Source organism: Tenrec ecaudatus, chromosome 4 (genome assembly GCF_050624435.1).
Source record: "Tenrec ecaudatus isolate mTenEca1 chromosome 4, mTenEca1.hap1, whole genome shotgun sequence".
Classification (NCBI taxonomy): domain Eukaryota; kingdom Metazoa; phylum Chordata; class Mammalia; order Afrosoricida; family Tenrecidae; genus Tenrec; species Tenrec ecaudatus.
In genome coordinates this window covers 135,301,766-135,327,541 of record NC_134533.1, presented here as the reverse complement: position 1 = coordinate 135,327,541, position 25,776 = coordinate 135,301,766, and the positions used below count along the sequence as shown (strand labels likewise).

Here is a 25,776-nt window from a genome sequence, read left to right as displayed (position 1 = left end):
ATGATGAGTGGGAAAAAGATTGAAGTTGTCAAAGATTTTATTTTTCTTGGATTTACAGTCAATTCTTATCGAAGCAGTAGTCAAGATATCAAAGAACTTTGGGAAAATCTACTGGCCAACACCTCTTCAAAGTGCTTCAAAGCAAAGAGAGGACTAAGGTATGTCTGACCCAGACTATGGTGTCTTTATCACTCCATATGCCTGTGAGTGAAAGTTAGAAGACAGCGAATCAAGAATACTGAGGACAAATCAACGCATTTGAATTATAGTGCTGGCAAAGAATATTGAAGATACTATGGAGTGTCAAAAGGACAAGCATAGCTGTCTTGTAACCAACACAAAAATGGTCCTTAGAGGCAAAGATGGTAAAACCTTGTCTCGTGTACTTTGGACATGTTTTCGGGAGAGAATAGCGCCTAAAACAGGCTATTATGCTTGGCAAAGAATAGCGGCAATGGATAAAAGGAAGGCCTCTGACAAGACGTATTACAATGCCTCCAACACAGGAACACTTGTGAGGATTGTGCAGGGCTGGGAAGTGTTTCACTCTGCTGTACATAGTGTTAAATCAAAGCCATCTCAAAGGAAATCAATACAGATATTAATTTATCTGTATGCATGATTCTACTTCTGGACTCCATTTCCTCTATTTGTCTATTTTTATACTCCTATTTCCATGCCTTTCTGACTTGTTTATAATCTGGTAGAGTAAATCTTACCACATGTAAAGTGTTCTAGTTTGGTGCCATTGATTGGTACTCACAGTGATCCTTTGTACAACACACAACAGAACAAAACACTGCCTAGTCCGAGACACACTCATAGTTGTTGCAATGTGTGAGGCCTTGGTTTCAGCCACTGTGCCAATCCATCTCCTTGCATGTTGTCCTCTTTTTAGCTACCATTTTACTTTTGCAAGCATAATGTCTTCTTCAAGGACTTGTCTCTCTTGATGACATGCCCAAGGTGCATGACAAAAAGTCTCACCATCCTTGTTTCTAAGGAACATGCTGGCTTCCAAGAAAGATTTATTTGTTTTTCTGGCATTCAATAATGCTTTCAATATTTTTGCCAGTACCATCATTTAAATCTGGCCATTAATCTTTCTTCTGCTCTCTCATATGCATGTGAGGCAATACAAACCACCTTGATGGTGTGAGATACACCTTAGGCCTCCCAGTGACAGTTTTGCTCTTCACCACTTTGAATAGGGCAGCACGTGCAGCAGCTTTGCTCAATGCGATACTTCATTTGATCTCTTGGCCTCTGCTTCCATGAGCATTGATTGGGAGTCCAAGCAAGAGTAAATTCTTAACAACTTCAATTTTTTCCTCCATTTGTCATGATGTTATCTTGTGTTCCGATTGTGAGGATGTTGTTTTCTTTACATTGAGTTGTCATCCATAATGAAGACTTCACTCTTTGGTCTTCATCACCAAATGCTTCATGCCCTCCTTAGTTTCAACAAGCAAGGTGTGTCACCTGCACATCGCCGCTTGTTAATAAGCCTTCCTCCAATCCTGTTGCTGCCTTCTTCTTCATATAACCCCAGCTTCTCTGATGATTTTCTCCGCCTACAGATTAAATAAGTATGGTGACTGTACACAACTAGGATGCAAACCATCCGACAAAGAGGGAATAATCTCCTCAGATAGAAGTGAAATAGAATAAAAGAAAGCAAACACACAAAAAATGTTATCAGGTTGATTCCAACTCCTAGGGACCCTGTAAAACAGGGCAGAACTGCCTCTTTAAGATAAAATCTTTATGAAGCAGACAGCCTCATCTTTCTTACTTGAAGTGGCTGGTGGGCTTGAACCACTAAGCTTAGAGTTAGCAGCTCAATTTATAGCTCATTACACTATCAGAAATCCTTGATAGACATAAGGAGCCTGATTACAATAGCAAGAGTAATTCATTAGAATTTAGAGATTCAATGCTCCCAGATTCCTGATTATCTGCCATATGTCCCCTAAGCCAATTTTCACTATTCCATTTCTTCCCAGTCAATGGCATTCTTTGACTTTAAGCACCATTTGAGATTGAGAGTTCAATTTATATTATAATTCAATCACTCTCATCATAAGATTCTAGGTTAAATTTTTGGCATTATCAGTAATGTTGCTACAGAAAAGTAAGACCTTCTCTCATGGTACAAGTGGTACAAGTGATGCTTCAGCTGTGTCTTTGAAGCCCTGTACTTATTCTTTTACCCCCTTGTCTTTTAAAAACAAGATCACCCAACCAGCTTCCACTAAATGTGACAAAAATGCTAAGAAGCATCAAATACACAATCACTTAGAGTTTTGTTTTTTGCTTTTTTATTTAATAGATCATTTTATTGGGGCTCATACAGCTCTTGCCACAATCCATACATGCATCAATTGAGTAAGAGTCTTGTTTTCAAAATTGTTTCATCCAATGGTGGTAAATGTTATGCAATTCTATTTTACACCACATCATGGAATTTCAGCACATCCCTATTGGAATTAGAGAAATCAGCATATTGAGACCTAGCTAGACTTGTGAACCAATTGAGAAAACTCATCTTCTTAGTTGTTTTTTTCCATCTAGAACCACGTTTCAGTACCAAATGGCTTAGGTTGAGTGCGCTAGAGGAGCAGACAGTGAAGTGTATATAGGTATGTATTGCTTAACATTCATGATACATTTTGTGAAATATATCTCGACCTTGTGCAATGTAAATTTTCTTTTTGATGAAATTTAAATTTTTATTTTTAATGTGCACAATGTATAAATATTAAAAGCTTAACAGAGCCCACTTCCAGTCAAATTTGCTGCTGCTGTTGGATGCTGGAGGAGTTGGTAAAAACAATGGCAGTGGTGGGGAGGGCTATGGTGAGGGTGAAAAAAGAAGTAGGTGGGGAGGGAGCAAAGCAGGCCTAACCCTTCCTGTCCACGGCTTTACCCTCTTAAATAGCAGGAACATCCTGGGCCCTATACTCTCTCATAATAGTCCACCCAGATGCCATCTAGCTATAGACTAAGAGCCTTTACCTAGATCCTCTGCTTTCCCTGCTTACATCCCATCTATGGTGCACTGCTATGCCATGCACCAGCATGGAGGCTTTTTCATGACATACGATGGTCACAGGGCTACTAAAATCCAAACCCTGGTCAGATGACAGACTGCTAGCTCAAGGAAGTTCAGAGCTGAGAGCCCCAAATCTGCGGGTCAGATAGCAGGCTGCCGGGTCCTGTCCCCAGGACTGGAAGTCAGAAGATGATTAGATCGATGCAGGGTCTGGAAAGGAAGAGCTAATTTTGCCAGAATATTGGATGCTACACCCCAAAGAAATAGATTGACTTTCAATTGAACCATAACTTATATCAGTTCACAAATGGAGGACTATTTCATTATGTCACATTATGTAAGAGCAATGAGTCCATTCAATGTTTGCCAAAGAACTGAAAACCATAGCCTACCCAAGGGAGCATTAACCTTCACAGTCAAGGGCATCTCTTTTGTATATGAATGATAGCTTGCTTTTCCTCGTGAGAGGGAACTCCTCCCCTTAAATGAATTAATTTCCTCATGGAGGGAATCACATGAACCGAGTTAAGCAGTAGCTGGAAGCCACTGCTTCTGCTACAGGCTGCTTTGGGTGGGGGACACTCTGTGTTCTATAGAAAGTTCTGGCCCTGAGACAGACTGCCATTAAAGCTCTCTCTCTTGTTAACACCGAGGACAGATATGAGCAAAGGAAACAGAGCAACAGTTTAGGAGGCAGGACCTATTTCTTCCTGGGCATATGGGTCTGGCTCTATCCGTAGCCTGCAGTGAAGTCGCAAGGGATGTGTGCATAGTTTTCCTCACCTCTCGTAGGAACTTCGTTCCTACCGTTATCTGGCAGGAAAAGGGGGGAGTTGGCATCACTTTCCTCTTGCCACTACACAGGGCTACTCCTTCTACTTGGAGTGTCTTCGGCATCAGAGAGGAGAGACTACTGCCTACCAGGTTCATCCCATGAGGTTGAATTTCTAGTCGGTAGCTTCCAACAGTTGACAAGACTGACAATTTACACAGTGACTAATCCATCCCTTCAGGTACACATGCTTGCCTTGAGCATGAAGGCCTAACACTGTAAGGTGCTAAAAAACATTTGAGGAGAATAGAATCAAAGGACAGGGGAATTTTTCTACGACTTTTTGAAGCCCACTGTACTTCCAACATATAATAACCCAGAAGGAAATTCAGGGACTGGGGACCTCCTCACTGTTATGCACTACTTATCATTTGAAGTGAGCGGTTGTGAGAGGAAGCTCATAGCACATTGATTCGATGGCAAAAAAGAATGTCGTGCAGGTGTTTGAATGCAGCAGCTGGGCATTTCCAGCACCGAGTGCAGCCAGTATCCCCGAGAGGGCTCTGATGGCTTGTCCCGCTCCTCGTGAACGTAGTCTTACCCAGTGTGGGGAAGGCGTAGAGACTGAGAGATAGGAAGGGATGGGTGAAGAGTTTTGAATATTGCCTGTGTCTATTCTAAGGAAAGACTGTCTCCTCTCAACCACCCTTGACCTTCCTTATTCCTGTCAGTGACATCTGATGCTCACCTGCAGAGAGAGGAAATTTAGCTGCAAAGTGAAATTTCTTTTCTCAGGGGGGCACCTCACACGAGTATTTATTGGCCTATTTATTTTGGGTGCAGACATAGTTCTTAGAATCGCTCTTGATTTAATTTTTATTTGAGGAGTACATATTGCTAAATCTGTTTAATTCCAGCTTTTGTAAGACTTCATGATTTTGAAATCAGCCTTCTTTTTATGGAGGTGCTTTATTGAATTCTGGCTTCCAATATTATTTATATGCAAATCTGATTTTGTAGCAGAGATGGAATAACTTGGAAGGTAATGTCTGTTGTTTGTCTTCAAAGTGTGGGCTCTTCCTCTTAATACACAGTTTTATTAGAGTTTTGATTTTAACCATTTTGATGGTATAATTTAAAAGAGTAGACTATGTTCAGAAGCCAATCAATACCCTCTCTGTCCTCTTTTATCTTTTTCTCGGCTTTCCAGAAAATTTCAGAAGCACCAGCTTTCTTCTCTGTGTTTTTTTTTTTTTTTTTAATGACCCAGGTTGAAGAACCTGTGGCAGGTGACAATGTATCTAAAGAAGATGAAAGACATTTGAAATAGACCCGGCCCCAATTTTCAGTCTGGAGCAAAGTCCAGCAGACCACAATGTGGCACAGAATCACCCTAACCAAGTTTAAAATTGTGCATAAGAAAACTCGATGCTTATGTTGTAAGCCTGAATATCGGGATGCGTTTAATGCAGCTTTATTGGAACTGTAGTTTACTACTGTACCACCCCTTTTATTTTTGTCCCAGCCAGCTTATCATTGATTGAGGGTCTATTTGTGCTTGCTGCTATGCTGAATTCTTTTTTTAATCATTTAATTTGAGGATCTTACAGCTCATAACAATCAATACATCAATTGGGTCAGTCACATTTGTGCATATATTGCCACCATCATTTTCAAAACATTTTCTTTCTACTTGAGTCCTTGGTATTAGCTCCTCTTTTTTGCCTCCCTCCCCTACTGCCCCACCGTCAGGAGCCATTGATAAATTATAAATTATTGTTATTTTATATCTTACACCATCCTCAGGCTCTCTTCACCTGCATATCTATTGTTTGTCCCCCTGGGGTGGTTGTGTTAGATGTTGACCATTGCTATCAGTTCCCCATTTCTCCCAGCACCTTCCCTCTGCCCTCATCTTTCACTACTCCCATTCCTATTCCTTAGGGGTTTATCTGTCCTCGATTCCATGTGTCGAGGGCTCTTATCTATACCAATGTACATGTACTGATCTAACTGTATTGTAGAGTAGAACTGGGTCATTATTGAGGGAAGAGATGGGGGTGGGAGGGTGGGGAGAGAGAAAACATTAAAGATCTAGAGGAATGTTGTATATTTGTATGTTTCCTCCGTGCTGGACTGCACCCCTCTGAGACATTCCTTCCTTGTGACTCTTCTGCGAGGGGATATCCAATTGAGTCCAACCCTCCTCGTTTGCATCAATATGATGGTTTGGCTCTACCAACGCCTGAAACCTGTTTCCTCCGGCACCACGAGGTCACATAGGCAGGTGTGCTTCCTCCATGTGGGCTTCATTGCTTCCCTGCTAGATGGGTGTTTGTTTAACTTCAAGCTTTTGAGACCCCATATGTTGTATCATCTAATACCTGGGCACCATCAGCTGTCTTCACCACATTTATTTATGTACCCATTTGGTCTTCAGTGATCTCCATTTATCCAATCTTCTTTCTCTGTGGCACAAAAACAAAACTAAAAGCCCTAATCTTTTCTTTTATCTCCAGAACTTCTGTCTTGAAATTGAAACTGGAAAGCAATGTGAACGCTGAGCAGACAGGAAACAATGCTGTCTGTGTTCTTTTAGAAATCAAGCTTTGAAGTTAGAAAGTTTAACCTGTGCTCAGAAAATAAATGAATCATTCCTTTTTTTGGTATCACGTTCTTCTGGAAAAACACAATAGCTGGTATGTCTCTGGACTGGATGCTACAAAGCATAGGCAAGTAAGTATAATACTTCATTATGGTTCTATGGTGTGTTGCCTTTGTGCTCCTCCATGGAACTAAGCATTCAGATGTGCAATGATCCATTCAACTGTATTAAAAGGAATTATATATGTTTATGTCTTGGAGTGATCACTGAAATCAGTATGTAGTGCTTTAGAGATTTCACTTTAGAATTTTTCTATTCCTAAGAAAAAATAATATATTAAAGATGATATGGCCTAATATATTTTTATTCTGAATTACCTGTCACCTACAAAAATTTTAATAAAAGAATTAAAATTCCAATTTCAGTACTTCCATGATATGTTTAGCCAATAAGTTATGAGATATCTATTTCAAGCAGGCACATGCATAGAGTAATAGATAGGCTTATTGTGCCAACATGGCCAATATACTCGTGTGGGATTAATTGAAGGGTGGAGAAATAAATGGCTCAGAGAGCCTCACTTTTCGTGTCTCTTGCTCTTTAATGATCATACCAGTGTGCGGCTACCTGAGCTTGTTCTCTGCCTCAATTTGCAAGCTACACTTCCTATGGGACACCTAACTCGTGGACTGTGTCACTATAGTTTGAGGTTCCTTCAAGACCTGCTTGCCACATTACTGCAGTGTACATCACTTGAGCTGGGGACTGTCGGATCCTGTCATCTGGCTGACAGTTGGTGACCTGCCTTGCTATTTGCTGACTGTGGCCAGATAGCCTGAATTGCTCTACAGAGGACTATCAGGTGGCCCTGAAGAGTTGAAGGACTTCCAGTGTATTAGCTGTCTCACGAGAATGAGTCACACTGAGCCATTTGTCCTGCTTTATAACCATGAAATGGTAGAGGCATGAAAGTAGAGGTGTTCCGATAAGATATTACTTACCAACCCCAGCAAAAAACAAAATCAAAATGAACCCCAAATATAATAACCCATGGTCATTGAGTTGATTTTGACTCATAGTGAACCTAAAAAGGGTTTCTGAGAATAAGTCTTTTCAACAGTCAACAGCCGTATCTTTCTTCTTTGGAGAAGCTTAGTGGGTTCGAACCACTGACTTTATGATTAGTGACCCAATTAGTGACCAGACATTGTCATGAGGGCTCCTTTAAACATGGTAAACATTATTAATAAAACCCATGTTCTAATTTAAAACAATTTGAGAAAATCATAGCACAAATTTCAAGGCATATTTGTTAGAGATCAAAAGCATACCTGATAAAAATTGACCAGTGAGTTCAATTGCATAAGCTACTACACCATTAGGCTCCTATTTATTAATATACCAAACAGGGAAAAAAAACTCTCACTGCCATTGAGTTAATTATGACTCATAGTGACTCTTAGAGCAGCGTAGAAATACCCTGTAGATTAGTGAGATTGTAACTCTCTTTGGAGCAGAAAGCCTCATCTTTCTCCCATGGCATGATTATGACCCACTAATCTTGTGCTTATCAGTCTGATGCATAATCACTACATCACCAGCACTCACCACAGGACTCCAAATTAAAAATGTATGCCTGTGTCTAAGTCTTAGCTTCAAATTTCCTTTTCCACAGTGAATAGACTTTTACTTCCCTTTTAATCCATATAATATCAGTTTGCTTATTCAAAGTCACATAATTGCTCATTTACCCCCAACTCCTTTTATTTTTTCTTAAATCATGTTGGGCTGACAACTATATTGAACTGCATTTTTAGTCTAAGGTGAGTTTTAATACAGCTACATAAATATGTATGCTTTGACTGATATTACAATTATAACTTCAATCATTTACTCAATCTGTCCTGTGAACTTAAAAAAACAAATGTTTTTTAAGAGCCTCCTAGTGCTGCCACATACACATGGATTGTCTTTGTTTTGTTTTGTTTTTCACATGGATTGACTTTATGCTTACAGAAGGTTGCGATCATTTGTCCACTTCACACAATTTAACTCTGAAGTTTGTGAGGTTCTCTAATAAGTTTGCATATTTTAAATGCATTAAACTTGCCTCCTTGATAGTGTAAGGCCTTGGGAAAAATGAATTTCCACTTGTTTTAAAGCTACCAGAGTTATAAGAAAGTCAAATGAACATCTTCTGCATTTACTCTGTAAAGAATCTAACCCTTGGTCTATAGGCCCACAGGACCACCCTTGTCAGGCTCCAATTCCTTCAGGAAGCCTACTCTAAAGAGATTCAAGAGGATACACTATACCTTTTTCTCCAAAGATTAATTAGTATCTCTCTTATTTACAGCATCAAATACGACAATGCTGTCATCATTTCATACAAGTAAAATATCCATGTATATAAACAAATACACTTAGTTTTAGGATATAAAAATTCAGAAATACAGGGTTATGAGCTATCTACATATACAAAAACTCGAATAATTGCAATATTTCTACACCATAGCTAACAACAGTATGTTACTTTTCTGGTGTCTACAAAATGGGGTTTTCATTCTGCATCTACCACACACCCCAGGGAGACAGGTGAGCAGCGAGGACAACACCATGCACCCAAGAGCTGGAAGGCCTAGTTCTGCATCTCAGGTTTCCCCCTTCTGCTGGTGTCCTTGAGAAACCTTGACCAAGCCACAAGACCTCTTGGTTTGACAACTTCCTCAGCGTGATAACCTTTTATTTCTTCTAGGGTTGTGAGAATTAAATGCAGATGCACCTCTAATCACCTAAACCCATACGTGAACAGAAAAAAGCTTTAAGTTAATTAATTTTATTAATAACTCCCTTCTCTTAGCTTCAGCTTTCAGGTAATATCTATAAGACATAAAACAGCTTTATGAGGAAAATATAGTAATGTGCCCCATAATGTATCAAGAAATATAGAATATAATGGATTATTTTTATTAAATAATCTGTTTGTTTTTGTTTGTGTTCCCAAGCAAATATGTACTTGTGAATGTGATTATATTTAAAAATGGTATTTTTGCAGATATTCTTAATAGTTAGTCTAGTTAGGCTACTCGACGAACATTAAGGGAAAAAACAAACATAATAAAAACCCTAAGAATTATGTGGAACACAATAAAGAGGAACAACACATCTTATCTGAAATTTCTAACAGAAGAGACCACAAAAAGTACAGAGGAAATTGTGGAAGAGTTATTGAAAGAAACATTCTTGAACATCATGAAAGATGAGGAGACAAACATTCAAGAAATTGAGTAAACTTAAGCAGGATAAAAGTCAAAAGAAAATCACCATGACACATCATAATGAAACATTCCTAAATCAAAGAGAAAAGAATCCTGAGACTGTAGGGAACTGCGTGTCTCCCTACCCTGGGTTAAGCCATGAATTTACTCTCAGTTTCCTGCCATACAAACTGCCCTGAGGTTTTACTGCCCTTTGTCTCAATTCCTGCCAGAGGGTGGCTGCCTTGACCTTTGCTAGGATTAGTGCTCTTTCACTAGCAGCTGCTATGCTCATTGGTCAATACATGACTGATTGCATCTCCTCCCAGGCTCACCAGGTATGCTTCATTAGCATACTTACCTGTTTGATCAGTTGGCCGCCATTCCTTCCTTATTTAGAGATGCACGATCATTGGCTACCTCAGCTGTCCCTTATTTTACATGTGTCTTAATGGTGCCCGCCCTTTGCTGGCTATTTAAACCTCTGCTCTCAACTCAATAAATGAGGCTTGATCAGATTCCTGCCTTGTCTCCATTTCTTGCACCTTTGCCCATCTTCATTCCCAGTCCCTGTTTCAGATATCCACGTTGTTGATGTCCCGCGGGACGACACATGAGACAACTTCACAGAAAACAAAAAAGATATCTGTAAAGTGAAGCTATTGAGATAAAACTCCGATTTCTCAGCAGAAACCATGCAAGAAAGAATGCAATAGGGTGACATAAATAGAACTCTTAAAGAACGAAAAGAGCCAATCAAGAGTCATATATCCAGCAAAATAGACTCTCAAATATGATAGTGAACTTAGAATATTTCCAGATAAACACAAATTAAAAAGTAATTTTTAAAAACCAAACCAGCCTTTCAAGAAACAGGGGAATTTTATGGATGGAAAACACATAATAGGCTGTAATTTGAGATTAGTGTGCATGACAACAACACGCAGGCATCAACCATCCAAAGTAAACAAGTCTACTGACCTAAAAATAGGGACCAGAGATATAAATCTGTGATGAAGACAATTAAAAAGTAAATAGTGTAGTAACCGAATTTGAAAATGAAGTCCTGTATAATTTAAGATAGAGCAAATGGTTCTGAACTAGGAAAGAAATTAATAAATTGCAAGGTAACCTCTAATGAATGGAGAAATCCAATTACAATAAAAAGGAAAGCAATAAAGCTCTAGTAAGAGTAAAACAACAGCAATGAAATAAATGACAAGAAAATCCACAAATAAAATGAACTCAACACAGAAATGATCAGAGAAAAGAAATCAGCATCTCCTGCTAACATACACACACATAATGCAGTAAAGTGCCAGCAATAAATTTTTACAAATCCCTTTATTGTGGGCTTGTACAACTCTTATCACAATCTATACATCCATCCATTGTATTGAGCATATTTGTACATTTGTTGCCATCATCATTCTCAAAAGGTTTTCTTTCTACTTGAGCCCTTGGTATCAGCTCCTCATGTTTTCCCCTCCCTTCCCTCCTTTCCCTCCCTCATGAACTCTTGATAATTTATATATTATTATTATTTTGTCATGTCTTATGTATGATGTCTCCCTTCACCCACTTTTCTGTTGTCCATTCCCCAGGGTAGGGGTTATATGTAGATCATTGTGGTGGACTCCCCCATTCTCCCCTGACCTTCTCCTTACCCTCCTGGTATAGCTATTCCCATTAGTGGTCCTGAGGGGTTTATCTGTGCTGGATTCCCTGTGTTTCCAGCTCTTATCTGTACCTGTGTACATCCTCTGGTCTAGCCAGATTTATAAGGTAGAATTGAGATTATGATAGTGGGAGAGTGGAAGCATTAAAGTAGAGGAAAGTTGTATGTTTCTTCAGTGCTATACTGCACCCTGACAGGCTCTTCTCCTCCCCATGACTCTTCTGTAAGGGGATGTGCAGTTGCCTGCAGATGAGCTTTGGGTCTCTACTCTGTAATTCTCCTCATTCACAATGATATGATTTTTTTTGTTCTTTGATGCCTGATCCCTTTGACACCTCGTGATCACACAGGCTGGTATGCTTCTTCCATGTGGGCTTGGTTGCTTGTCAGCTAGATGGCCACTTGTTTACCTTTAAGCCTTTAACATCCTAGATGCTATATCTTTTGATAGCCAGGTACCATTAGCTTTGTTCACCACATTTGCTTATGCACCACCTTTGCCTTCAGGGATCATGTGGGAAAGATGAGCATCATGGAATGTCCCTTTAACTGAACAGTGTTCTTGCATTGAGGGACTATTTGAGTGGAAGCCCAATGTCCATCTGCTACCGTAATGCTAAACCTATACATATATGCACATGGATCAATTTCCCCATCATCCTATATAGATATATTTACATATGTACATGCCTGCATTTAGACCTCTATAAACCCTTTGCCTCCTAGTTCATTCCTCTATTTCCTTTGACTTTCCTCTTGTCCCACTATCATGTTCAGCCTTCATTTGGGTTTCAGTAATTCCTCTTGGTTACATTGCCCTTGATCAAGCCCTATCAAGCCTCCTACACCCTCCTCCCCATCAATTTTGGTTCACTTGTTCCCTTATCCCTGGGTTTCTTAACACTCACTCCCTTTACACCACTTCCCCCTCTCCAATGTCTTTCCAGAACTATAGGTTCTGTTGTTTTCTCCTCCAGATTGTTTATCCCACCTCTATTATTTAGATAGACCTGCAGAGATCATAATATGCACACAAAAAAACAGAGCAATAAATTCTTACCTATCAAGAATAACACTGAATTTAAATGAGTTAAATGTTCACAGATACAGAGTAGCAGAATGAATGGCATAGTGAATTACTCGGGCTGCTAACGACAAGAGAAGGAGTTTAAAATTAGCAGCCGCTCTGCAGCAGATGGACGAGGCGTTCTATTCACGTGATGAGTTACATTCCCAGACACCCATGGGGCAGTTCTACTCTGTCCCATAGGGTCACTGTGAGTTGGAATCAACTCAATTGCAGTGAATTTTAGTTTAAGTCCCTCCCGCCACTTCTCCATATCGATATGTTTCAAAAGACACACCTAAGACAGAAAGATAATATCAGTCATAAAGAATACGAGTGGCAATATTGAGTTCTTATACAATAAAATTTAAGGCAAAATCCAGCATAAGAAACAAAGAACAAAGGGTAAATTGAACATGAGGAGACAACAATAATAAATACTTATACACCCAACGAAAGATCCTCAAAGTTCCCTAATCATTTTCTTATGGAGTTGAAGACAACTATATATTAATTGTAAGTGACTTGAATACATCACTTTCAATGAAATAGAGAGCTACCAGAAAAAAAACTTGATAGCATAGAACTTAACAACAAAATTAACTAACTTGACTTATTCATATAGAAAACGTTGCTTCAAACATTATCACAATATCCATTGCCTTCCAGTGCACATGGAAATTTCCACAGATTAGATGCTAGGCCACAAAGCATGTTTCAATAAATTTCAAAGCATTAAGATTTTACAAGGAGGCTTCTTAAGTGTCATCGAATCATTTCTGATGGAAAGAAAACTTATCTATGACAGAATGAAACACTGCCCGGTCACATGCCATGCTCACAACGTTCTTCAGTTGGAGTCCATTGTTTTCACTCTGGCAAGCCATCTCATTGCGATTCTTTCCTCTTTTGTGTTGCCTTTTACCAATGCCAGGAGCGTCACCCAAAGTAAACAGAGTTTAGTGGGGTCTAGACTAAACACAGGCAATGAAAAAGTATTCAGCTTCCCACACCAGAAGAAGTAGTCACTGAAAACATTATGTATAGCTTCAAAATATTGTCAAATACCGAAAGCCTAATAAATGGAAGCAGAACATTGTCCGAGATAAAGCGTTGGGTTGGAGGACACTCGAAACGTGCTTGCTTTCTCAGTGTGGAGCCCACCATGTGGACATGACTGGAGTAGAGCCTATGGGATTGGAGACCTTGGGATCTTCATTTGCTGATGGAGTATAACTCAAGGACCAATGACGTATTCTTAACAAACAGCTTTTTTTTCAACAACACATGGATTCTCCAAATGGAATACATAGATGAAACTGACTACACCTGTGGGAAGAGAAGATAAAGAACCTCCATAGGAGCAGCTGAAACCAGGCCAGGGGCTGAATATGGAACTTAGGTTCAATTGCTCATATGTAAGTTCATGTTAAAGCTGAAGAGAATTAAAACAAGTTCACAAGAGCCAAAACTCAACCTGCGCACTAATGACAGAAGACCTGATGGGCTGTGGGAGGACATCGCAAGCAACATTCATGCAGAAAGCAAAAAGTCTGCTGGACACAATGGATGTATGTATGGATTGTGATAAGAATTGTACGAGCCTCTAATAAAATGATTTTTAAAAAGATATAGACTCATTCAAGTAAGAGCTTTCTTATGATATGGACAATTTTCAACTGTTCCATGATTTATTATTAAAGTGTTTTTATGCGTAATGGCTTCAAAAGAGCAGCCTAATTCCTTAGTAATTTATTCAGATAGCTGTAAGTTGAACAGTGCCAGAAAAATATGTATTTATAAATTATTTCCTTCCAATATATTATTGCCCTTATTCTTCTGGTTTTCATTTGGATAAAGAGTTGTTTTACACACATTACAAAGCATAAAAATAAATAATTGATTGTGGAAAAAAATTGGATTTCAGAGGAGATTCTGAATTTTGCTCTAAATCATAGAGTAGCTAAAACAAATGGAAGAAATGACGAAGTCAATGAGCTGAATAGAAATTTCAAAGGGCAGCTCAAGAAGACAAAGCCAAATATTATAACAAAATATTCAAAGATATAGAATAAGAAAACTGAAGGGGAAGAAAACATTCAGCATATCTGAAACTGAAAGAACTCAAAGGAAACAATCAAGCCTTGAGTTGCAACCGTGGAAGAATCTATGGACAAAATGTTGAATGATGCAAGAAAAAGCAAAAGAAAATGGAAAGAATGCACCAAGTAACTGTAACAGAAAGAACTAGTCCATACTCTGGTTTCTCTTCAGAGCATGTACATCTTTTGCCTTTTACAAGAGGAAGTAATTGACATTTCACATTTCAGGAGTGTTGGCCTTTGAGTAAGAACCAATGGTCCTGAAGGAAGAAGTTAAAGGCGCACTAACTGTGTTAGTCCAAAATAAGGTTACAGGAATTGATGGAATACTAATTGCAATGCTTCAACAGGCTGATGAAAAAGCCTCCGTTCCTACTTGCTCTGTCCTGCGAATAGGTACTCACTGCTAAGTTCTCTATCTTGTTTATGACACAAATAGCTTCCTTGATACTGTGCTCTATTTCCCTATTTAGGCCTTTTCCAGGTTTGTTAGCATAATCAAAAGCCTTAGACTGATTGAACTATGGATTGTTATGTAATCCATAAGTGCTCACAATAAAATAATTTAAAAAAATCAGTATAAGAAGAGCTCTTGGCGATGTTTGTGAGGCTTTCTATAATAACGTTCTGTTATAAAACTAAAGAAGAAGAAGAAGAAGAAGAAGAAGAAGAAGAAGAAGAAGAAGAAGAAGAAGAAGAAGAAGAAGAAGCAGCAGCCCGAGACTATGCATTAGGCTCACATTCTTTGTTTGGAGTTTAAGCACTAGCAAGCAATGAGGCCATCTCCAAATTTCAAAGATAAAACTCTTTAATTTCATTGGTTTTACTTTAGTAACATTTAAAACCTGAAACTTGTAAATACTTACTACAAGGTAGTAAGTACAGTACAAATATTTTTATTTTATCTTTATTTTTGCTTTTAAAGTAATTTGAAGTTAAATTGGTCATTGTCATAGAAGAACTTAGTATGTAATGTCTGCAGACAAGAAACTTCTCACAGATAGCCATAGCCATTTGTATCAGGGGTTAATACTGACATATGAGTATTGTTAATAGTTTTCAGATTCTGTTTGTGTTTCTTTAGATATTCTAATAATGTGTTTACAGTGTTAGAATCCAGTTAGAGCCATGTGTTATCTTTAGTGGCCAGATTGCTTCAGCTTTCTCATTCTGGTAAAGTTCCTGTTTTCCTCACTTTTGAGACATGATTGCTTAAAGTGGCATACCAGCTGTTTCGTAGAAATGCTTCTCAATTTATGTCTGTCTTTGGGTTTTGCATATTTCTCAAGTTGTGCCTCTTTGGCAGGAATGTTGCAGAAGGGATATTGTAATCTCCTTGCTTCCAATCAGGAGGCACATGACCTTGATTTCTTCTGTCTGATGATGTTCTCTGTGAACACTTGATGAGGTGGTGTAAGCTTCGGCCACAGAAAGTTGCTCTTCCCATTGGGCAAGTAGCATTTTGTGTGGAGAAAATGTGAGACTGTAAATATTTGGTATCTTGCGAACCCTTTACTTTATTCATTTGGACCCATGACTTTGTAGCCGATGATTTCATAATACCTTGCTTTCCTTATTTATTTTGACCCTCAAATTGTTCCAGTGAGATCAATAGGAACCCCTTCACATCTCAAGCCCAAAGTCATTAGCCCTAGTTCAGATCACCTTTCTCTCTAGAAGGGAACAAATTCCCTCAGCAGATTACACTGTCTTCTATTATTAGCTTATCAGCAAAAGGTATTTTCTCACCACTGAAAACTTTTATTGATTTCCGTCACAGAAAACTTGGATGAATTAGCATAATGAAGCACTACATCAAAGAAAATCATTTTATTAGGCCTCTGGCAGTATTTGCTACTGAATATCCTTTACAGTACATACATTAAGGGATTTTAGAATTAATATATTTAGTCTCTGAGTATTAATATTTCTTAATTATACTGCAGTCTCCTATAGAACAACCAGGCTCAAATTTATTACTTCCTGACTTTGGAAAAATGCACAGTATTTGTCTACATCTTTGGTCTCAGCTTCTTTAAACTAAAACAATTACACGCTTATGAAAGAGGAGAGTTAAGGTATGAAAGTAGTATTAATAACCATTATTAGAAGAGAACCAGTGCACCTTTCTTCTCTCTGTATATTGTTTTAGAGACTTAAATCAATAAAATTCCTCTTACATATGTTTCATGTTATTTGGATGAAAGCGATATTGTGATAGTTGAAATTTCATAGTTAGTGAGTAAAAAAGAACTTCCTAAAGTTCTATGGAAATCTTGCTTCTTTCAGTCGATTCCCTACGTAGTAGAGTTGTTCATAATAAAAATTCTTAGGGAAGACTTTTGAGGGAATGGGTGTTGTCTTGTCTGGGGGTGACTTGCTCAGTAGGACAAAACATGTAGTAATATTACAAAAACTAGTCAGGTTGTCCCGTCAACTTTTCTACTTGTTATCCTGTTCTTCCTTACCACTTTCCCTCTGCTGTGGGCAGTCTTTCATACTCTGAGTGAGCATCAGAATCACTTGGAGGAGATTTTAAAACCCAGATTACTGGGTTCATCCCAAGAATTTCTAATTCAGCGAGTGCAGGGTGAGGCCTGAGATTATGCATTTCTAACAAGGTTCCAGACGATGTTCAGGTGCTGGTCTAGGCACCACAACTTGGGATCTAGTGCCTGTGTGTCCTCGCTTAGACAATACACCCCTAGGGATTTCTGAAATGATTTAGGATGGCTGTCAAATCTGAAACTTATACATAATCTTGGCCTGTGGTCTATACATAAAAATTTTTAATTCTCAAGGGAGCACTGAGTAATTTTCTTTTTTTGTAAAGATGTCAGTAGGTCAAATAAGTTTGGGAATCTTACTTGCAAATTACGTGTTCTAAGAATTATTAATAATGATGATAATTATTATTTGTCATTGTCCCTTTATCTGTATACACCATCCGCACCTATGCTCTTTATCCTTCACAGTTTAGTTCTGATTTTCTTCATCTGTAAAGCTTTTCCTAACCTCTATATTACTTCAAACACTTCCAACTCACCTGGGCCCAAACTCTTCAAAACTCTCATTACTGCTCGGATTATAAAATATACTTTATTAACCTACAGACAATATGCTTCTTGATGACAAAGGGCCAGATCTTACTCATATATTATTTAATCCTTTAAAATTGGTTTTCAAAGAGGCTATAGCAGATCTCAAATTAAGTCCAAGTAATATAATTATGTTCATACATTGTGGTTCTTTCAACTCGTTTGTAGAAAATCCCATTTTAACTATAGTTAGCCCACTATCAACCTTTCCCAGGTTTTTCTCTATTGGGACTCATGCTTATATTTTGTCTATTATATTAAAAGGAATTTGTTCAGTGGTTTGTTTACCCCAAATCTCTTCTCTATCATCATGCTTAACCTTCTATAAAATAGTGACAGGATTGGAAACAGCTTTTCAATAATACTAATTTAATTCAAAACACTGGATGCTAAAATGTGATTCTTGTGTGAGAGAAGCACTGTCCCATTCTTTGTGTCACAAGTTTCACCCGTTTTTCAGGCCCCACTCTCTTTTTCTCGGTCAGCCATTAACTCATAGGCCAAATGCCAGGAGATTTTATTTCTCATGGTAACATGACTATGAGCAGTAACACAGATGCCCAATTACTAGAGAAGTCTAATAAGCTGGTGACTGCCTAAGGCATTTCTTTGGGAGGGCCTTTAGCAACCCCTCTGAAAGCTCTGTCTGTGTGTCACCTGCCTAGACATGGACAGAATCCTGTGCTCACAATTTCCCCAAAGAGGGTAAACATGGGGTTTCCTTGGAGATGGATTTTTCCCAGCATTTGAATACTTGCTCTTTTACTACTTTCTTTCAGAGAGGCAAATTGCCAGGGTGTTATACAGGGTTAGCTTCTTGTTATCAAATAAGAAAAAATGTTTCATAGACTGGTACTGTGGGAAAGTATTAGAAATAATGGTTTTCAATTTCTGCTTAAAATTATGCACCTAGACAGAAGTTCTATTGTAGTTAATGTATTTAAGGCAAGGAAAATACTCATTTAATTTTGAAAATACCCACACTTTTCCCTTAAAGAAGTAAAGTGAATTGTTCAAAATTGTGCCATAATTTATTTGAAAAAGGTTAGAAGTCTCTAGTAGTTTATTCCCTGCCCCTCAACAAATCATGGGAAATAGCATGCTTTTATTCTTTAACTTAGTTACTCAAGTTAGTTTACTATAAATCAAAATTCTATGAGATGTGGTTTCATAAAACTTTCCCAGAATCTGGAAGTCCAATTTGCAGGATTGTTGATGCTTTTCCAGTATCACGGGACAATTTCAATCCATACTCATTCCAGTTATTTTTCTCTCAGTGTATCCTTCAAAGAGTTACATTTTGTATATTGAAAAATTAGTATAGTTTAGCTCGCAGATATTCTGAAAAGTTGTTTCATATGCTACATAGTGTTTGCTTACAAAAACATAATGAAAAACGTATTTTACCACAAAAATTACTATTTGGATATTGATGAAAAAATGTTTTGGAAGGGAAAAAAGAAATAATCCAATTCCAAAGTGATTTTCGTCCAGGGCTTAAACATTTAAGACTATACACTCCTATAATGTTTAGGTATGCTCCTGCAAATGTAGGTGAGAACTAAAGACGAGTCAAAGAGGCTAAAAGAAAAAAAACCCAAAAACTTCTTGAGGTCCAGGAATAGCTAATGTGAGTTTCTTATCAAGTTTCTTACCAAGACAAAATAACTTCTACAAATGTGATGTGGAATAATATTGGTCAAATTCAAAGATGACTAGACCCTGGGTCAGTATCGATATGTTGGCCTATAGGCAACAAAGTAACCCAGGACCACATGACTATGGAGATGAACGAAGTGACGTTTTTGAAATTTTCATGTGCTGATAAGTCATGACCCAAAATTAGGAAAAACATTTTCAAACTGTTTCCATTAATAATAAAAACATGTAATATACAAAGCATGATTCTAGTAAAATTAGAAGTGATCAAAAATGAAACAGGATGTATAAAGATTGATACTTTATAGCTTTTTGAAAACCAGATTTTCAGCTCAGTGATTACTAAACTGAGTGCATTAGAGAGTTGAGTATAGAAGATCAAAGGCATAAACTTGACTTGAACAGTAAAAACTTTGTCAGCAGATCTCCCCTAAGATGCATGCTGGACCTGATCTGGTTTCCAAAATTTTCTGTGTCTCTGTTTGTACATATTAAGGTTTGTTTTTTGTTTGTATATATTAGGGGTGGAGGGAGGGGGGCTCATCCTCTTGAAGTTGTGTTATATGTTCTTTTCATTCTTCAGTATACAAAACCCAGGATTAATGAACCTATGGAGATAACAAGTAGAATAAGGAATTTGAGGGAAGGAAGGACAGTGGTGGTGGCGGGGTGAAGGGGAAACGATGTCAAGGGATCAATGTAGAAAAGGAATGTTTGGAAACCGATCACAGTAGCAAATGTACACTTCTGCTGGATGAGTTTGAACTATGGAATGATAGATGTATTCATTCCAAATAAATAAATAATGGAATAGAAATTCGAAGAAAGGGGCTTGATGTTGTTAGGATGATGAGAGGTCACTGGAATTAACAATTTTCCAAATAAAAAATCCCTCAAATTAACTAAGAAAAAAATAAGATTAATACTGTAGGCATTAGTGAGCCAAAGTAAATGGATGTTAGCCATTTTCAAAAGCACAATCATTTGGCTTACTATGCCAGTCATGACAAATAACATCACATTGATCTTCAGAAAGAACATTAGAATGTATCTTGAAGTATAGTCCTGTAAATGTGAGTATATTGTCTATATTTTGATAAGAAAGGGCAGTTAATGCTAATATTATTCAAATGTATGTGAAACTACTAAAGACCATGATGAAAAATGGAAGAATTCTACCAATTTCTTCAGTCTGAAATCAATTAAACATGCAGTCTAGATGCATTGATAATTACTAGTGATTGGAATACAGTGTTTGGAAACAAAGAAGAAGGAACAGTAGCTGGAAAATATGATCTTGGTGATAGAAATGAAGCTGGAGAAAGCATGGCAGAATTTTGCAGGATCACTGACTTATTTATTGGAAAGACAACATAACAACAACATAAGTGTCAACTATCCCTATGAGCACCCCGAGAATACACCGGATTCAAATGGACTATGTTTGTGGGAAGAACTGGTGGAAAAGCTCAGTATCATCAACTAGAACATTCAGGGTTCAATTGTGGAACAGGCTATTGATTGCTTACATACAAGTTCAGGTAGAAGCTGAAGAAAAGTAAAGCAAGTCTTTTTATTAAGTAAAAATTTTAAAATAATTTTAACAGTTTTATTGACATATATTTCATATACCTTACAATTCAATGGTTTTAAATATGTTTAAAAGGGTTGGGCAATCATCACCACAATCAATTTTAGAACATTTTCTTCATTTTTTTTTAATTTTAACAATTTATTAGGGGCCCATACAATTCTTATCACAGTTCATACATAAACATACATCAATTGTATAAAGCGCATCTGTACAGTCTTTGCCTTAATCATTTTTTTCTCCTCTTTTCTTTTTTTACATTTTATTAGGGACTCATACAACTCTTATCACCATCCATACATATACATACATCAATTGTATAAAGCACATCCATACATTCCCTGCCCCAAACATTCTCAAGGCATTTGCTCTCCACTTAAGCCCCTTGCATCAGGTCCTCTTTTTTTTCCCCCTCCCTCCCCTTTCCCCCCTCCCTCGTGTGCCCTTGGTAATTTATACATCGTTATTTTGTCATATCTTGTCCTATCCGGAATCTCCCTTCCCCCCTTCTCTGCTGTCCCTCTCCCAGGGAAGAGGTCACATGTGGATCCTTGTAATCAGTTCCCCCTTTCCAAGCCACTCACCCTCCACTCTCCCAGCATCGTCCCTCACACCCTTGGTCCTGAAGGTATCATCCACCCTGGATTCCCTGTACCTCCAGCCCTCATATGTACCAGTGTACAGCCTCTGTCCTATCCAGCCCTGCAAGGTAGAATTCGGATCATGGTAGTTGGGGGGAGGAAGCATCCAGGATCTGGGGGAAAGCTGTGTTCTTCATCGGTACTACCTTGCACCCTAATTAACCCATCTCCTCTCCTAAACGCCTCTATGAGGGGATCTCCATTGGCCGACACTTGGGCCTTGGGTCTCCACTCTGCACTTCCCCCTTCATTTAATATGGTATATATATACATATACATATACACATATATACACATACATACACACACTTATATCGTTTTTTTTTTTTTTGCATGATGCCTTATACCTGGTCCCTTGGCACCTCGTGATCGCACTGGCCGGTGTGCTTCTTCCATGTGGGCTTTTTTGCTTCTGAGCTTGATGGCCGCTTGTTCACCTTCAAGCCTTTAAGACCCCAGACACTATCTCTTTTGATAGCCGGGCACCATCAGCTTTCTTCACCACATTTGCTTATGCACCCATTTGTCTTCAGCGATCCTATCATGGAGGTGTGCAGTCAATGATATGATTTTTTGTTCTTTGATGCCTGGTAACTGATCCCTTTGGGACCACTCGATCACACAGGCTGGTGTGTTCTTCCATGTGGACTTTGTTGCTTCTGAGCTAGATGGCTGCTTGTTTATCTTCAAGCCTTTAAGACCCCAGTCACTATCTCTTTTGATAGCCGGGCACCAAAAGCTTTCTTCACCACATTTACTTGTTCACCCACTTTGGCTCCAGCCGTTGTGTCGGGAGAGTGAGCATCATAGAGTTCCAATTTAATAAAAGAAGGTATTCATGCATTGAGGGAGTGTTTGAGTAGAGGCCCAAGGTCCTTCCACCACCTTAATACTTGACCTATAAATATAGACACATAGATCTATTTCCCCATCCTCCTATATATATTTGCATGTACATGTCTTTGTCTAGACCTCCATGAATGCCCTTTGACTCCTAGCTCTTTCCTCCATCTCCCTTGACTTTCCTCCTGCCCTACTACCATGCTTCATCGCCACCTGGGCTAGAGTATACCTCTTCTCTAAGCAACCTTACCCTTGATCATTTCCTACCATGCCTGCCACTCCCCCTTCTCTACCATTTGGGGTCCCATGTTTCTCCCTTGTCCCTGGGTTTGTTAACACCACTTCCTTACCCTCCCTACCCCCCCACCCCAAGTCCCCCCAGAACTGTCGGTCCCGTTGTTTTTCCTCCAGATAGTTCATCCAGCCTGTCCTATTCAGACAGACCTGTGGAGTCACTAACATGCACGAAAACTAGACAGAGGAAAACAAAGCAACAGTATAGAACCAGACAACAAAACAACAAAAACAAACCACTGAAAAAGAACAGAACAAAACAGTTCACAAGAGAAAAGCTTGTAGTTAGTTCAGGGATCGTTTGCTGGCCCTTAGGAGCGTTTTCCAGTCCAGTCTGTTGGGGCACCACGCCCTGGCCCCAACGTCCACTTTCAGCATTCCCTGGGGACCTTGCCACTCCATTCCCTTGCTGTTCCGCTGCACTCCCCCAGTTATTTGCCTCGGTGTGGTGGGATCAGGTCAGGTGCAATTCCCACACTGTGTCTCCGGTGCTGTCCCCTGTTTCGCCCTTAGTCACTGAGGGGCATCATGTCTCATAGTAGGGCCAGCCATGTTCTCTCTGTGGACTGGCTGCTCTACTCAGGAACATCATCATCACGGCCTGGTGGGCCAGGCTGTGCTCCACTCTCTCCTCCTGCCCCTTCGTCTGCTCCCGTGTGCTCTGATCAGATATGTCCATCTCCCGGAGCTGCAGAGTCAATGTCGTCCTTTGGAACAAGTTCTTTTGGGGGGAGGGGCAGGAATCCACTTAATTTATGGTGCTGGGGCCAGCCTCCCAGACCTCTCCACTGGCATTTTCTTCATTCTTGTATTCACTATTATTAGCTCCACACTTTCCCTCAACATCCTTTACCATAATCCTAAAAATTATTAATCTAGTTACTGTATCTATAGATCTACCTATCATGAAATTCATATAAAGAAATTTATGCAGAAACCAAACAAAGAAATTTTAAAAATCACTACCGCTGCCACCAACAACCAAAATCCCCAAAGAAAACCTCAATCCAAATTAAAGAAGAACTAATAAAAACTAGAACAAATATAAAATGAGTCAAGAGGCAAAACAGATTAGATGGTGTTACATTTTAAACTAGCTTCATTTTCATTAATCCACTTTCCAGTGCACTCTGCCTGATAGCAGGCTATTTATATTCATGGTCATTGGTGGAGGGGATTAACTAGAGGCTGAATCCACTTGGTACTTCTGCAAATGAATTGTGGGCTTTTCATAGCCTACTGCAAACTGGGTGCTCAGAATTTAAACTTTAATACAGTTCTCTCCTCTGGCCTTAGATTTTATTAGTCACAACCCTTGTATCACAGAAGCTGATGTGATTCTTCCAGGTCGAGTTAGCAGACACCCCACTTAGATATCAGTTATTTAAAGATAAGCTTTCAAAACCCCAGATGCTATTCTGTCTTATAGCTGGGCACTATCTGATTTCTTCATCGTACTTTAAAGAGCACCCATATCTTTACTGATCTCTAATTGTTCAGAGCAAGTATCAAGCAGACTACATCATAAGAGTTCATTGTTCTCAGATTAGGGTTTACAATTAATTGTAGACTCAAAATTCATACATAAGGCTACAGTTTATATATGTCCCTTGTCCACTTTAGAGACGGCATTTTCATCCAAACAATACTTTGAGAATCAAAATCAAAACACATCCTTTCACATATCTCCCCTGAACTCCAGGACTATCTCAAGAACAGATTTGATACATTGCCACTAATAATAGAAGACGCCATGAGTTTTGGGGCAACTTTGGGAACAACATGCATGAAAAAAAACAAACAAGGTCATTAAAGAGACAGAAAAGAAAGAAAAGGAAAAACTCAAAATCAGAAGAGCCTCTGAGCCTTGCTCTTGAATGTAGAATAAATAAAGCAAGGGTAGGAAATGGAGTAAAATAACTGAACAGAACATTTCACAGGATAGCTCACGAATACAAAGTAAAACATTACATTCCAATGTGGAAAACCCTGTAGTTAGAAAACCAAAAGGGACGAACACACTCAGTACATCTCAAGGAAAATTTGAGCCTTGAGTTGGGATATTGAAGGATTCTATGGGAAAAATATTAAGGATGTAGGGTCCATCTAAAAACAATGAATGGAATACATAGAGACATTGTATCAGAGGTAGTTTATTACTAAGAACACATAGCCATGAAGGAAGAATCCAAATAGTACTGAAAGACCTAGAAAAAAACAAATCTCCAGAAATCAATGCAATACCAATTAAAAAATTTTGGCAAACTGATGCAGTGCTGGAAGCTGTCACTAGTCTATGCCAATAAATTTGGAAGACAGCTATCTAGCCAACCTACTAGAGGAGATTCATATTTGTGCCCATTACAAAGAAAGGTGGCTCAATGGAATATTGAAATTATTGAATAATATCATTAATACCATATGAAAGTAAATTTTTGCTGAAGATAAACGAAAATTGTCAAGTATTTAATTTTACTTGGCTCCACATTAATGTTTATGGAAAAGTAGTCAAAAAATTAAATAAGATAATGCATTGGTCAAATCTTCTTCACAAGATTTCTTTAAGGTGTTAAAGAGAAAGGGTGTCACTTTGAGGGTGAAGGTGCACCTGACTCAAACCATGGTATTTTCAGTAACCTCAAATGCATGTGAAAGCTGAACAATGAATAAGAGAAGCTGAAGAAGACTTGAAGATTATTCAAGGTACACTGACTGCCAAGAGAACAAACAAATCTGTCTTGCAAGAAGTACAGTCAGAATGTTTCTTAGAAATGAGGTTGACAAGTAGGGTGGTTGCTGTTACCTGGTGGGGACATTTGTGCTATTGATTCAACTCTATCTTCTTTACCTACCTGTCCCACTGTGCTGCTGGCAAGACGGTTCATAAGCAAATGTACGATTTGGACAAATACTTCCATGAACATAATGAGTACTGGCATGCAATATTACCCAGAGAACTTTCCATAAAGTACCCAAAACCCATTTAATGCCCGAAGAGGATTGGAAGAGACTTGGTGTTCAACAAAGTCTAGGCTAGGTACATTACATGATTCCTGAGCCAGAACCACGTAGTCTTCTCTTTAGAGGACCCATTCCAAAAGAGCAACAAAAATGA

General features: G+C 38.6%; 1 pseudogene; it reads left to right on the top strand.

Annotated features, from left to right (window-relative positions):
• Positions 1–25,776, top strand: LOC142446050 (cyclin-dependent kinases regulatory subunit 2 pseudogene; annotated as a pseudogene).